Source organism: Lissotriton vulgaris, chromosome 2_2 (genome assembly GCF_964263255.1).
Source record: "Lissotriton vulgaris chromosome 2_2, aLisVul1.2, whole genome shotgun sequence".
NCBI classification, from domain to species: domain Eukaryota; kingdom Metazoa; phylum Chordata; class Amphibia; order Caudata; family Salamandridae; genus Lissotriton; species Lissotriton vulgaris.
In genome coordinates this window covers 76,012,255-76,029,073 of record NC_141688.1, presented here as the reverse complement: position 1 = coordinate 76,029,073, position 16,819 = coordinate 76,012,255, and the positions used below count along the sequence as shown (strand labels likewise).

Sequence of the window (16,819 nt, the reverse complement as noted above, 5' to 3'; positions counted from 1 at the left end):
CTGTTTGTCCTCTGCATGCATCATCCTTCAGCTTCATTTATAACATGGTGGGTTTCAATTGTTTGTAAAGTTTGTAAATGCCTGTGTTTTTGTTCTTTTCTATACCATGTCTGTATAGAACATGTCACAGAGGACCAGTTTTAAGAGCTAAGGATGTTACAGAACTCAGAGTTTGGTCCAGAGCTGTTTTAAAAGACTCGGAGCAAAATCATGGTTGGAAACGCTCACCTATCCATGACTATGGGGCCGACCTTATTATCGAATTTCTATTATTATTTAATATTTGTAAAATCTGCTGTTGGTACACCATTGCTATGCCTTCCTGTCTGGTGTATGGGGAACTTCTCGTCTGGCTGAGAGACTGATAAATACTTGTGGACTGAGTGATTGACTTGGCATCACATGCATCGGAAGCAGTTTTTTTTAGGCCCACTCATTTCTTGGTAAAACCAATTTAGAGTCCAACACGGCTACATATCTCTTTTTAACATATATTTCTATTGCTCCTCATTTTAAATACAAAATAAGTGAATGTGAATTAGTAATACAATTTATCATATTATATGGTTTTATAAAATGTGTGTACTAATCATAAATAAAAAGTCATAGACAAATCACTTAATAGAATAGCCAGATTCCACATTGACAACTAAACAAGATGTCATAATGGGAAGGACAGAGATTTTTTTTTTAAAAAGGGCAGGGAAGAGAACAAATGATTGGATTAAGCATACAAGTTACAAAAGTAATTCCAAATATCATTAAATAAATCTTCTTCAATATTTCTAAGATACATAATGTGTTCTTAGGTGGCTAATAGTATGAGATCTTGAATACATTTTATTGATTGATATATTGTATTTCTCAAATGCCACTCCATTCTTCTACATTCCACTGTACAGAATTCCACTGTATGCTATTCCACTGTATGCTACTCTTCACGATAATCAACTCTACGCCACTAGAGTGAACACCACTTCACTCTACGCCACTCCATTGTATCCCTTCCAATCAATATAGCTCCACTCTCCGAATGTCTACCTCACTTCATGGCACTCTGACTTTCTACTCCACTCTATACCTGCACACTCCACTGTCCAGTTCTATAACTCTATACTCAGGGGCGTGGCTAGGACGCATGGTGGACTAGTCGTGTTTTTCCGGAGCTCCTCTGGTGATCAGCGATACGACTTTTATCCTGCAGATTGCCGCTAAGGTGGATGCCTCTCTGAGGGATAGAAGTGGATGCTGCTCCACTGCGCACATCGGCAAGAAAACAAAAGTAAATCCGGATCCCGTGCCAGCCGAAAATAAAGCTGCAACGGCGGAGACCCAGGGGCACCATCTTGTTCTGGTCGCGGACGAGAGCCAGTGAGACCGGGACTCTGTGAGCATGCCGGATGTGCGGCGGAGTCGCATATAGTGGTGGCAGACGGCATCGCAGTGAACGGAAACGAGGCTGAGTCTCAGTGGAAGATCGGATGCATGAGACTCTGAGCTCAGACACTTACATTGGCCACACCGTGAGGTGTGGCAAAGACACGCCGGGGCTGCGTGCTTGAAGAGGCCCAGAACGGAGACCGTCACTGGGACCCGAACATAGAGGTTAGACGGCAGGGGGGTGCGCACACTGTTGGTTACCCCCCTCACACACAGGCATCCTATTCGGGACGCAGGAAGAGGGCGGCCCACATCCTGAGGCAACACCGGCATTGCGGTGCAAACACTGGGAAACTCTAGGCCCCCTAGAAGGAAAAAGCGGTACAAAAGGGGGTGGTGATGGACGGAGCATCTGAATCAATCAAACACTCACACCCAGTCAAAAGATCTGGGTTTAATCCATCACCGTTCTTTAGCCCACTCTGCCACCCCACTTCAGACATGGCCATATGCAAATCAGTCTGACCTTGTGCCTCATGGGCACAGTCCAGCCCAAACTGCCAGGCCATGTCTTCCCTGGACCGGAAACAAGCTTCCGAGGACCAGTTTCTGGCATTCCAGCCGTCTTCAGCCCGGCTTGCTTGAATCCAGTGGCAAAGTGAGCAAGGGACTCACGTCTGAGCATACCCTGCCACAATTGTGGTGGCCAAAAGCGGTACAAAAGGGGGTGGTGATGGACGGAGCATCTGAATCAATCAAACACTCACACCCAGTCAAAAGATCTGGGTTTAATCCATCACCGTTCTTTAGCCCACTCTGCCACCCCAGTTCAGACATGGCCATATGCAAATCAGTCTGACCCTGTGCTTCATGGGAACAGTCCAGCCCGAACTGTCAGAAGGAAAGCCGCCGGGAGCCATGCACTGTTGCCGCACGGCCCGGACCTGTTGAAGGAGGCGGACAGAGCGGAGGCCCCCCAGGTGGCTGGCTTGCCAATTCAGAGAGGGGGAAGATCCAGGAACAAAGCGGGGGAAAAATACTAGGTGTGGTGGCAGCGAGGCATAGGTTCAGGATAACGAGCCTATGGACTCGGCACAGCAAGCACTCCCAGCTCCACAGTAGAAGTGTGGAGACACAGGGGACCAGGAAGCTGATAGGAGTAGAGTTGCACCAGAAGTGACAGCGGAGGTATAGTACCTAAGACTGCTGGTTGGGTGACACAAAGACCGCACAAGATATTGTTGTTCCCTCAGCCGAGGGGGTGGGGGTGTGGAGGGTGGGGTCAGAGGGGCGGGGTTGCAGGTTGGACTGAGGAAAAGCAGACACTGGCAACTACAAAAACCAACTGTGGTGGAGAGGCTATCTGGAGAGCAAGAGAACAGGAGGTGGATACAGCGTTGAGTTCCTAGGCAAGGCGAGCATTTGCATTTGGCAACATGGTGAAGGAGAAGGCAAAAAAATTACAGTCCAATAAAAAATAAAATTATGTGCAGCCATGCCACTTGGAGCCGGCAGGAGCAGTCATGAACCTAGAGGACCAGGAGAACGGAGCAAGACATTCTCAGGATGCAGCATTATCAGAGATTATGGCGGAGATCCGGTCATCCAGAGAAGATATGGTCACAGAATTGATGCTGTGACAATAGAGGTGAATCTCCTGAGATGCGATCTTTACAAGGTCTCGGACAGGGTATCCGCCACAGATCAAACTATGGAGACCATGCAACAGGAGGTCAGCTCGCTTACATTCTTGATGGTGCAACTGCAATAAAAAGTGCTGCGGCTGGATGAACACGCAGAGGATGCAGAAGTTAGATCAAGAAGGAACAACCTGCGCTTCATTGGTTTTCCTGAGTAGGCGGAGGGCCCGGCCGCTGATCTTTTCCTGTAGAAATGGGTTGTTAACGAAGTCGCTCCAGAGGGTCTGTCCAAGTTCTTTAATATCAAGAGAGCCCACAGGGCGGTGAAGCCCACTACCTAGCCCTGGGGCTCACCCAAGAGCAATCTTAGCCTGCTTTTTTAATTATAGGGATCGTGACATCCTCCTTCAGGCCACTAGAGCGAAAGGGCAGTTGACCTACCAGGGCACTCTATAGCGATTTTCCCTGAATACACACAAAGGGTCCAGGAACAGAGGGGAGCATTCCTGGCAGTGAAATGCCGACTACCGAAGGCTGGTCTGAAATATAGCTTACTCTACCCGGCCAAGCTGCGGGTGGAGCACAAAGGGAAGGCAAGTTTTTTCCAGACTGCGGCAGCGGCAACAGCGTGGCTAGACAAGACAGGCCTGTCTTATTAATGTCTGAAACTCTGGGGGGGTTCAGGCAGATCCTGGCGCAGAGGCTGGCAGACAGGCGTTAGTGTCCAGTCCTCCCGGAAGGCACAAGAGAACGAAGTGTCAGCCCAGGCAGAATCCGAGTACACATAGACAGTACTTTACTGAGGGAGGCGTACCAGGACTCATAGGAAGAATCGAAGGAAATGGTGCAGGACACTCTCTTGTCAAATGAGGAAGCAAGCTGAGCGGGGTCAGACTATCAATTACGCAGTATCAGATAAGTGTTTGTAAAGTTGATAAGTTGAACAGCTATATAATAGGGGGATGTGCTGAGTATTTGGGTTGTGACAACCGGGAGGGGGGGGGTCCTGCTCATGCCCCTCAGGGACCAAGCCATGGTTAGGGAGCTAGAGGCTACGCCTGGCACTCAACTGTCTGCCAGGTCACTTGTAGATTAATAGGGTACAACACTGGTTCGCAAAGCTGTAAAGCCAGGCAGCCTGGTGCTGTCCTACAGCATTGAGAGAGCCATAGCAATTGTTTAGTTGGAAATTGTTTTGTCAGGGGGGCATGGGGCGACTATGGCGAGCCCTATCTTGTCGGGTAAGAGAAGCACAGGGGTAGCCGGGTTGCCCAGAGGGTGGGAGAAGGGGGTTGGTTTCTTATTTTCTAAAGATCAGGAATGTTGAACGTCCTTGAAGATACAGGGGCTATTAACTGAGCTCGATGGAATGTCTGTTCAAACACACACCCAGTCTGAGAGAGGGGTGGTAGCATCAATGAGAGGTAGTTGGGATAAAGGGTCATGCTGGAAATGGCGTCTATGACTTTGAAGATTCTCACATGGAATGTTCGGGGACTGGCCGCATTCGAGAAACGCAGAAGGGTGTATGCATATCTGAAAAGTTATAAAGTGTTGATAGCATGTCTACAGGAGACTCGTGTGGGGGGAAGCAATCCTGTGTATGAGGCGCATATGGAGGGGTCCGATTTATGCCACATCCTATTCGGGGCTTGCAAGGGGAGTTCTTGTCTGGGTGGCACCTGAGGTTCTATTCAAGTGTTTAAATCAGCTAGTGGACCCAGAAGGTAGGTATGTGATTTTGCATGGTACACTGAAGGGGAGGGAATTGTGTATCATTAATGTGTATGCCCAAATGTCTTCCCGTCCGTCAGGCAAAAGCTGCGCAGTACGTGAGGGAGGCGATAATATTGCTTGGAGATGTAAATTGTGTCCTAAATGGAAACCTAGATCAGGAGCCTCTACCACTGCACACCAAGCCACTTATGACGGAAACACTGACGGACATGCTCAGAGAAATGCAGCTCACAGACACTTAGGGGGAACGCAATCCCACACCAAAAACATTCTCATGCCACACACCAGTCACATATACATTTAGCCGGTTAGATTATTGCTTTATCTCACCAACACTAGCCCAGGAGGTTAAGGGGTTAACGTGCCAAGCAAAATACATTTCGGATCACTCACCGATCCTGGTAAGTTTAGGTTTTCGGCCATACCTACATGGTGCCTTAGCATGGAGGCATTGCTGGACCCCCCATTTGCGAAGTCGGTTTCGGAGGCATTCATTAAATATTTTGAGGAAAACTGGGGGTCGGCCTCAAACAAAAGATAGGAGTGGGAAGCTATGAAGGTGGTTCACGTCATATGGGATGAGGCAACAACTAATGAAGGTCATAGACGAACATGAACGTAAGCTGTCTAGGTTTGAGTAGAGGCTACATGTAGCCCGACAAACAAGAGCGGAGTGGTGCGAAGAAAGGGCTGAATTGTTGGAGGCATGGGCCCGCCTAGAATAATATGACTACACAGCGTACAGACAGTGCTTACACCGGGAGGGAGATAGGTTGGGGCCATGCTAGCTAGGTTAGTAAGATGGGAATCCGCCACGGAACCAATACTGCAACTGCAGGGTAAGGCTGGGAACATGATATACACGCAAATGGGTTTACCGAACTCTTAGCCGGGCACTTGGCCAAAGTCTATGGAAAGGGTACAGAGCCCCTGAGTACAGCAATAGCAGAGTTCCTGACCTCAGTAGAATTACCCCAAATATATCAGGAGACGGAGGAAACGCTAGGGGGCTCGATCACGAGAGAAGAGATACTAGGGGATATATAAAACAAATAAAGTCTGGGAAATCATCCGGGAACGATGGCTTTCCGGCGAATTTTATCAACAATTCGCTCCGATACTAGTGGACAGGTCGGTGGAGGTGTGCAATGAGGCGCTGCAAAATCAAAGATTGCCGGACTCTATGCGAGAAGCCTTGGTGATAATGATCCCAAAACAGGACAGAGACCCACAGAAACCGAATTCACATAGACTGATATCGCTCTTAAATATAGACGTGAATGTGCTGAGCGGCATTCTTGCAAACAGACATCTTCCCCAGAAGGCACACTTTATTCACTCCGATCAATCGGGATTCATCCCTTGTTGCAATACCATGCTCAACGTGAGACGCTTGGCTCATGTGTGGCACGACCCGGGTATAAGGCAGGAGGAGCATGCCATGTTACTCCTAGATATTGAGCAAATATTTGATCCAGTGGCTTGGCCCTTTGTGTGGGAAACAATGCAAGAAATGGGTGTGGGAACGGGGTTTATCGGGTGGGTTCAACTACTTTATACACTGCCCAGAGCCAGATTAAGTCGGGAGGAAGATTTTCAGGGGTGTTCCAACTGGAGAGGGGTACTAGCATGGTTGGCCCCTTCCCCCTCTGATATTTGCTACGGTCATGGAGCCCTTTGCATGTGCTCTCAGGGGCCGGTTAAAAGAATGGGGCATAAAAGTGGGGGACACTAATCACATGGTCTCGATGTACGCCGATGATACACTGGTGTATTGTATGCTGCCAAACAGGTCAATACATGCTTTGTTGGATATCCCAGATTTTTTTTGGGGGGGGGGGGGTCGGCCTCCGGGTGAACCCAGGAAAATCAAAGGTACTGTCCTTGGGGTGTCTGGTGAGCCAGACCAGGATGCGCTTCCAGAGGTGGGCCTGCCCTGGACGAGGAATCCCCTAAGGTATTTGGGGATTAGACTGGCCCATGCAAAAACAACAATTGATGGACAGAATGCAGAATAATGTCATACATTCACCCCAGTACAGAGATTTGGGCCTAAATCCATCGTTTTTTTGCACTCCACACCACCCCAGTTCAGACATGGCCATATGCAAATCAGCCTTGACCCTGTGACTCATGGGAACAGTCCAGCCCGAACTGCCAAGCCATGTCTTCTCTGGAACGGGATCAAGCATCCTAGGACCGGTTTCTGGCTATCAGCCGTCTTCAGCCAGGGTAACTGGACTTCAGCGGTGTGGAGTGCACGGGACTCACGTCTGAGCATACCCGTCCCACTCGGGGTGACAAATGCAAAAACAACAATTGATGGACAGAATGCAGAACAATGTCATACATTCACCCCAGTATAGAGATATGGGCCTAAATCCATCGTTTTTTTGCACTCCACTCCACCCCAGTTCAGACATGGCCATATGCAAATCAGCCTTGACCCTGTGCCTCATGGGAACAGTCCAGCCGGAAGTGCCACTCCACACCACCCCAGTTCAGACATTGCCATATGCAAATCTGCCTTGACACTGTGCCTCATGGGAACAGTCCAGCCCGAACTTCCAAGCCATGTCTTCCCTGGACCGGAATCAAGCATCCTAGGACCGGTTTCCTGCTATCAGTCGTCTTCAGCCAAGATAGCTTAACTCCAGTGGTGTGGAGAGCACGGGACTCACATCTGAGCATACCCGTCCAACTCGAGGTGACACAAGCAAAAACAACAATTGATGGACAGAATGCAGAACAATGTCATACATTCACCCCAGTACAGAGAGCTGGGCCTAAATCCATCGTTTTTTTGCACTCCACACCACCGCAGTTAAGGCAAGGCCATATGCAAATCAGCCTTGACCCTGAGCCTCATGGGAACAGTCCAGCCTGAACTGCCAAGCCATGTCTTCCCTGGACCAGAATCAAGCATCCTAGGACCGGTTTCTGGCTATCAGCCGTCTTCAGCCAGGGTAGCTGGAATGTAAATGTGTTTGTATTTATATAGCGCACTTCTACCCTGAGGTCTCGTAGCGCTGTATTCATACCGCTGTGGAACCCTTACTGGCTTTCCTGTGAAATGTCCACTCCTGGGCACCCCCAAGGTGAAGCCAGGCATCCAAACGCTGCTGGGGCCGTTGTGGAGATTAAGCAAGCTATTGCCCAGAGTCACAGAGTGGGACCCATGATTAGACTAGGCACCGAGGCGAGAATTATCAGGTCCGGGGAGATTGAGTCCAAGAGCCGTCGAGGTCTGGCCATGTTCCAGGCCAGACCTCTGCATCAGGGTCTGCCGCTCTAACCATTGACGGTACAAAATGGGGTGGTAATGGACGGAGCATTTGAACCAATCAAACACCCAGTCAAAATATCTGGGTTTAATCCATTACCGTTCTTTAGCCCACTCTGCCTCCCCAGTTCAGACATCGCTATATGCAAATCAGTCTGACCCTGTGCCTCATGGGAACAGTCCAGCCCGAACTGCCAAGCCATGCCTTCCCTGGACCGGAAACAAGCTTCCGAGGACCGGTTTCTGGCATTCCAGCCGTCTTCAGCCCGGCTTGCTTGAATCCAGTGGCAAAGTGAGCAAGGGACTCACGTCTGAGCATACCCTGCCACACTTTTGGCGGCCAAAAGTGGTACAAAAGGGGATGGTAATGGACGGAGCATCTGAACCAATCAAACACTCACACCCAGTCAAAAGATTGGGTTTTATCCATCACCGTTCTTTAGCCCACTCTGCCATCCCAGTTCAGACATGGCTATATGCAAATCAGTCTGACCCTGTGCCTCATGGTAACAGTCCAGCCCGAACTGCCAAGCCATGCCTTCCCTGGACCGGAAACAAGCTTCAGGGAAGACATGGCTTGGCAGTTCAGGGAAGACATGGCTTGGCAGTTCGGGCTGGTAATTACTAATTAAAGACACGCAGACGTCCGAGAGGGGGAAGGGGTGGGGAAGTTAAAAATGATATGTTGATCTAAACAGTCATGCGCTGGAAATCCGACAATGCGAAATTGTATTATGCACTAGGAAGTGTGTTAAAGTTACATTTCAGAAGGTCAGTGGATTATGTTAGGCCGTGTAGAATACAGAAGCATGTTTAATGACCAGGGGCGTACATACCGGATAAAAGAATGATGTTGCATGTTTTTTCTAAAATGCCAATAAAAAATTATTAAATATATATATATATATATATTCCACTCTATGCCTGTACACTCTAATGTACAACACTATTCCACTATACAATATTTTTCTATACTCTACTGTACGAGACCTCACTGCAGTTTAAAACAGTTAACTGCCTACGGTATGCCAGTACACTCCACTCAAGGCCATGCTTCTCTATGACACACCAATACACTCTATTGTACTTTACTCCACGCTGCATTACACCACTCAACTCTATTCTACTGCATAAGACTTTACCTCACCGTGCTATTCAACAATCCACTCTATGCAGCTTCACTGTTTCACACACTGCTGTACTCTGTCTATACCCCTTCACTCCACTGTACAACATTGTACTATACTGTATACCACTGTACAAAACTCTACTCTACAATACTCTAGTCCACTATACAACACCATATGCAACTCCTTGTATGGCTCTGCATCCCATTTCACTCAACTCTGGCACAGTACTCCACTTTACGCCACTCAATGGCCTTGTACTCTATAACACTTTGCCAATCCACTCCACCACACTCTACATCACCGTACTGTACACCATTACATTCTACAAAACTCATCTAGACTGTATGCAACTCTACTCCACTGTAGTCCACATCACTTTCCAATACTGTATGACACCCCACTATACTCTACTGTACAACATGGTACTCCATTTTATGACACTTGAATCGACTGTATGTTATGCCACTCTACTCAACTGCTCTCCATGCCATTATAGTCTCACCAAACGCCACTCCACTGAGACACTTTTCTCCACTATACACTACCTCACTCCAATATACTCCACTCCACTTCACTTACTACAATGTACCTCACCCTGTGCCACTGTACTATACTCCGCTTTACACCACTCCAGTGTCCAACTCTCTACTCCACTGAATGCAACTCCACTCTACAACACTGTACTACACTCTATAACATTCTACTCCACTCTACACCCATCCACTCTACACCACTGTCCTACACTGTATGGCACTCAACCACATGCCACTTAACTTCTCTCTACAATACCCCACTCCACTACATGACAAAGCAATCACTTTGACACTCTCCTCCACTATATTCTAGGACACTCCACCTGACGATACTCCACTCTATAAGACTGTACTTCACCCTACTCAACTGTTCGAAAAATCTTTCCACTGTACAACTCCTGCTCCAGTCTACAGTACATGATTCCATTATATGAGACACCATGTCACTACACTATATTGTACTTTACTACACTGTACAATACTCTTCTACACTCTACTCCACTTGTTTCCAATTTACAATACTCCAGTCTATGGCAATAGACTTTTCAACACTCTCCTCCAGTATACTGAACAACACTTCATATAATATCTCTCTACTTGCAATGGACTCTAAGATTTGAAAAACATTTTTCTTAATAAGTTAAAAAAAATCATATTGAAATTCGATGAGCAAAACAAAGGTTAAAGCTTAGTTATAGTTAGGAAAACGTATTGCCTTGTACAAACCAAGTTTAAAGTACCCAAAATTAAAAAATGTAACAGATATATATATATATATATATATATATATATATATATATATATATATATATATATATATATATTCACTGAAAAAACCATAGGTTATAGACCATATATAGTTAGGAATTAGCATTTACAAAACCTTATTTTACTCGCATAAAACCATTGAAATTCGCATATATAGTTAGTTGCGCTAACTATATATCGCGCACCCGCAATCCACTGCTGATGATGTCACATATTACATCATTCATGACATGGTCAGTGACATCACTGATGACATCACTGATGACATCTCAAATGACATCACTGATGACATCTCAAATGACATCACTGATGACATCAATGATGACATCTTAAATGACATCACTGATGACATCTCATTTGACATTACTGATCACATCACTGATGACATCATTCATGTGATTATACGATGAACCTCTTCAGACTCTGATATAACCTTAGATCAGGGGTCTCCAACCTTTTCTGTAGTGAGAGCTACTTCTGATCAGTGAAAATTGGAGTGAGCCACTAAAGGTTAAGGAACTCGCAAGTTTTCCCAAGAGACCCCCACGGCCAGCTTCATTGACTTTTAAACTGTCTCACACCTCATCACCCACTACACTGCTACGCGCTGCGTCCCATAACATGATAACCGCACCTTGGTGTTCATCAGGCAAGTCATGGAAACACTTCCCACACAGAATCACAAGTCAAAGAAAACACTTCCAGCCACTCACCCTACATGTGCCATAGTTTGCTCACCATGTAGCTAAGTACTTCAGTGCCATACATTGGGTTAGTAAGTCCTAAAAAAATTCAGCAACAAAATGCCTCTCATTTCCTCGTTATCAAATAAACAAAAGGAGAAAAGTTATGCAACAAATTAATACATATGATTATCTTTCATATCCAGGCCTTTGCAGACTATTAAAACACAACAAATGACCGGTATTTGGAAAGGTGGCAACTCTAGTTTCACTATGTGCATTATTTTATTTTCAAATGACAAAGCATGCTCATGCCCATAAATGTTTTTGGAGGCACTCAGGTTTTTACACCTGCCACAGACTTGCCTACCCACTTCTTTAGAAGGTAGGACTAAAGAGGGTGAGTTTATTTTACATTGTATTATTTTAAGTAGCATGTGAAAAATCTGAAAACCCTGTACAAACATATTCACAAAATAGAAATGTTGGTTTTCAAAAAAAGTTTTACAATTGACAGTAGCCAACAACACTGTTAAAACAGTTGCATGCCTCTTGATTATTCTCAGCGCCAGGGTGTGTACCTGTATAAGCATTTTTTTTCAACCATCCAGCTTTACATTTAAAAAAAAAACAGAAAATAACAGAGTAATGTTCCCACGTCCCTACTTTTGAATTTGGCACCTGGTTCTGAGATATTTTAGCTGCATCTAGTTCTAATCATTAATGTTTCAAACACTACTTAAGCTGGCCATCTGGTTACTTAGCCAAGTACGTCTTCCAGCTTCGGTCAACCAAAAAAATGCAGTCTGGTAACTTTTTAATAAGAACCACGTTTTCCATGTTGGTCATATTATGGTTCCATAGCAGAGAACTCAGTGGATTAATGTACCTGCTGCTGAAATATTTATACGTGTTAATGCCCCTGCTGCAGAGATAGGCATGCAAACTGAACCTCGCAGATTCAAACACACCACGAAAGCTCAGGAGGTTATTGTGCTTGATGCAGAGCTCCAGATGTAACCCACAGTTTACCACCTCTTGCCCGGTAAGATTATTGAATATTTTAACATAGGGCATTTCCCTACATAGAACAGTTTCCTGTTCTAGAATATACATCGAGGTAAATGCACCTCTTTCACTAATCTGGTTAACTGCCATCTCTGAGAACGCATATCTTCACTTCTGCCTGGCATGTGCTCAGACTGCTTGCTGCTGGGGCTGTCTGTAAGTGGCTGAGGTTGTCTGTCGTCTGACTCAGCACTTGGTGACCAGAAAGGGAAAATGTAATTGCTTTATTTATTATTTGATTATTGCCTAATAAATTCCCATAAATAAAGAGTCACCTGACCACTCAGCAATTGTATTTCAGCTAGTGAACAGGAACGGGAATAGCTATCCATGAGAGCATTTTGACTTTCATTCATAGTACTTTTTCCCCACGGGCATGTTTCTTGAATTCCAAATATACATCTTTTAATCTGATAACTGCGGCAATTGCAAGTAGGCCTTTGTTTACTGAAGTGTTATAATTATAATTAAAAGTGTATGTCTTTCAGCTGCACGCATTTTTAAAATGAAGAGGAGGACGGTGCTCCCCAGCGCACGTGTTTGGTTTTGCGATAATCATGCTGACTATTATTATAGAATCATACAAATTAGGCAGTGTTTAACTCCGATTATTTTTTGGGGGGCCAGGGGGAGTATTGCATGTACGGCCGCGCACGTACACATCAAAAGGTCTGACATGCACTGGGCTGCTTTCACTTACTATGCAGCTACTGGACATGGGGCTTGCTTACCTTTCTGCTAATGTGCTCCTCTTCTCGCAGGATCAAAAGGCATGTGGCACAGTTCCGGTCGCATAGATGGAGCACCATGCTTGTGCCAACTGAAATGCAGCTATCGGGCTTTCCGTCCTGCTGCTTTCAGCACACGTCGCGCAGTATATAAAGCGTGCTAACCGTTTGGAAAAAAACAGTGAAGCAGTGCCTGCCTGTGCTGGAGTTCAGGAAGAACGTCATGTTCTTCAGCCTGCTCCGCCCCAGCTAAGCTCACTTCAGCCTATCCGAGCAGCTGGTTTGGGTGAGGGCGGGCAAGAGCTCATAACAGCCTAAAAAAACATAACAAAGGGATAAAAATAGATACCGCAGCTCAGAATGGAGCAATGCCGGGCCGAGCTACTCCCAGGGGATCGGCGAGCTACCGGTAGCTCGCGATCGACCCGTTGGAGACCGCTGCCTTAGATACACTCAGTGTAAACAGACACTCACAGACTGTCACTCATCCATGGAGTTACTCACACACCTAGTCAGTCATGCAAAGAATCAATCACACCTCCATTTCCTCAACTATACAGTTATACACACCTTACTTATTCAAACATATACTAACACATATTTACTCTCTTATACATTCCCTGATACAAGTTCACAATGATCCACACAGCCACTCACACATTCACTGGCTCTTATGCACAGTTATTTATATATGTCAACTCTCACATGTACTGTGTTTTACATATGTACTTACTTTGACATGGTAGCACTGAGATATCCATTCACTCACCAATACACTCATGCACACAGTTAACCGCCCATACAGCTGTTTCCACATGCACTTTTGAACCCATACATCTAGTGAATCAACTGCTCACACATCAATGCACAAAGTTATACACCTCCCAGCCACCCACACACACACTCAGTCTCCCATACAAATACTTGGGCAACCAATCAATAACCCATATAGTTACTCATATAGCTACTGATCAACACATGCAGCAGTTTACAGAACAACAGACATAATGATGCACAAATTAAGACAGTTTAGTCACTAACCCATGCACTCAGTGAGACACATCTAATCACTCTCTCATACAGTCAGTAATGCACCTCCTAAATCCTTCATCCAGACACTTATACACCCACTCATTCTTCAATATGTAAGACATATTTTAACTTTACAGAAACATACAGTCACTGGATGTTGTCATCAGTGATGTCATCAGTGATGTCATTTGAGATGTCATCAGTGATGTCATCAGTGATGTCACTGACCATGTCATGAATGATGTAATATGTGACATCATCAGCAGTGGATTGCGGGTGCGCGATATATAGTTAGCGCAACTAACTATATATGAGAATTTCAATGGTTTTATGCGAGTAAAATAAGGTTTTGTAAATGCTAATCCCTAACTATATATGGTCTATAACCTATGGTTTTTTCAGTGAATTTTCAAGGTTTTGTAAATGCTAATTCCTAACTATATATGGTCTATAACCTATGGTTTTTTCAGTGAATTCCATTGGTTTTTTAAAAGCTAATATCTATAGCTGTAAAATATATTCTTTATTACGTGACGTATCACGTAGCCACGTGAGACGCCTCATGACACGTCGCATAAACGTGACGTATCGTCTCTGCAGCGCAAACAAAACCCGTAACATAAGCGCGCCAGAGCACGCTTACAGATATATATATATTTTTTAACCTTAATTAGACAAAATCCACACGTGCACATATCTTGAGGCCTTGCAAAGGCACATCAAACAAACAGTCCCTACAATTTTGCCAAGTTTGGTGGAAATCTATTCCTTTAAATTTTATTTTACTGTTTCTCTTGGTTTTCCCCTTGTTACGCTTACCGGAACGCTACCCGGTACGCAAACCGGATGCTCCAAAAACACAAGATGTCGGACTCCCGTTACGCTGCCGGTTAGCTGCCCGGTTGGCGTACCGGGAAGCGCCTCTACCGCGAAAAATTGCAATTTTTTTTTTCTTTTGCCCCGCGGGGCACTATAATATCCCCCTCATCAATCCTAGGGGGTCAGGAGGGGTCTACCTTGCCCCCTTTCCTTCATTTCCCCCTTCGTTTTTCACCACCTCTTGTCTCTCGATCCTACCGAGAGACAAGATGGCGGCTGCTCCGGACTGTTTACAATGTTGACAGCCAATCAGCTTCTCCTCAGACTGCCGTTACACTGCCGGTTAGCTGCCCAGTTAGCTGCCCGGTTCGCGTACCGGGACGCGCCTCTACGGCGAAAAATCGCAATTTTTTTTTTTTTTGCCCCGCGGGGCACTTTAATATCCCCCTCATCAATCCTAGGGGGTCAGAAGGGGTCTACCTTGCCCCCTTTCCTTCATTTCCCCCTTCGTTTTGGCCTCCTCTTGTCTCTCGATCCTACCGAGAGACAAGATGGCGGCCGCTCCGGACTGTTTACAATGTTGACAGCCAATCAGCTTCTCCTCAGACTCCCGTTACGCTGCCGGTTAGCTGCCCAGTTAGCTGCCCAGTTCGCGTACCGGGACGCGCCTCTACGGCGAAAAATCGCAATTTTTTTTTTTTTGCCCCGCGGGGCACTTTAATATCCCCCTCATCAATCCTAGGCAGTCAGAAGGGGTCTACCTTGCCCCCTTTCCTTTATTTCCCCCTTCGTTTTGGCCTCCTCTTGTCTCTCGATCCTACCGAGAGACAAAATGGCGGCCGCTACGGACTGTTTAGAATGTTGACAGACACCGGAGAGCCAATCAGCTTCGCTTCGCAAAGCTCCGTTACGCGAAAAGTACGCGAACTGGTGCGCTATCCAGGACGCTGTCACAGATATATACATTTTTTAAAACGTCAATTTCTCAAAATCCACTGGAGCACATATATTGAGACCCAGCAAAGGCACATCGGGCTAACAGTCCCTACAATTTTGCCAAGTTTCGTGCAAATCCATTCAGCCGTTCGAGCTAAAAGTGAGGCCAAACGCCCTATGGAAATTAACATGGGAAAAACGCGTTTTGGGACCCCCCTTTTTTCTCGGCCCCCCCTTGATGAAACCCCCCCAAATTTTCAAGGGCTGCTCAGAAACAAAATGTGCCGATTCCGCCCACAAACGCCAAAGTTATTAGACATAGAATTTTCAAAAGTCCCATAGGAAAAAAATCCTAACTATATATACCTACTGGCGACCGCCAGTAGTTAAAATATATATATATATATATATATATATATATATATATATATATATATATATATATATATATATAAATTACCTGCTGGCGGTCGCCAGTAGGTAGTTATAGTTAGGACCTAGTTTCCATAGGAAATCCGCAACATTCTATTGGGAATAACTTTGGCGCCGGTTGATGAATCTTCGCGAATTTCTCAAAGAAGATGGCCCACTCCGCTCCGCTCCTTCCCTGAAGGTTTTGGGGGGATTCGTCAAGTGGGGGCTGAGAAAAAAGGGGGGTCCCAAAACGTGTTTTCCCCATGTTATTTTCCATAGGATGATTAGACACAGCTACAGCCCGAACGGCTGAACGGAATTACAAGAAATTTGGCAAAATGGTAGAGTCTGATTCGCAGATCACACCTTTGCTTCAATAGTGTAAATCCCTCGAGTAGTGCCTGAGAAAATCAAAAGAAAAAAAATATATCTATAAGCGAGCACTGTGCGCACACCGTACGCATACAGTACGCGTACTTTCCCGTGCACGAGCTGCAAGCTGATTGGCTGTCAACTGTCTGTCAACACTCCAAACCAGAAATTGTTGGCAGCCATCTTGTGCCTCGGTAGACTGAGGCACAAGAAAGCAGAAAAAAAACGTATAGAACTCAAAAAGGGGGCAGGGTAGAAGCACCCTGACCCCCTAGGCCTGCTCAGGGGGTCCAACA

The 16,819-nt window shown here is 45.8% G+C and overlaps 1 protein-coding gene across 2 annotated transcripts in view; it reads left to right on the top strand.

Annotated features, from left to right (window-relative positions):
• The window catches only part of NEIL1 (nei like DNA glycosylase 1), a 165,263-nt gene that overhangs the window by 106,645 nt on the left and 41,799 nt on the right, over positions 1 to 16,819 (top strand). The window lies entirely within an intron of this gene.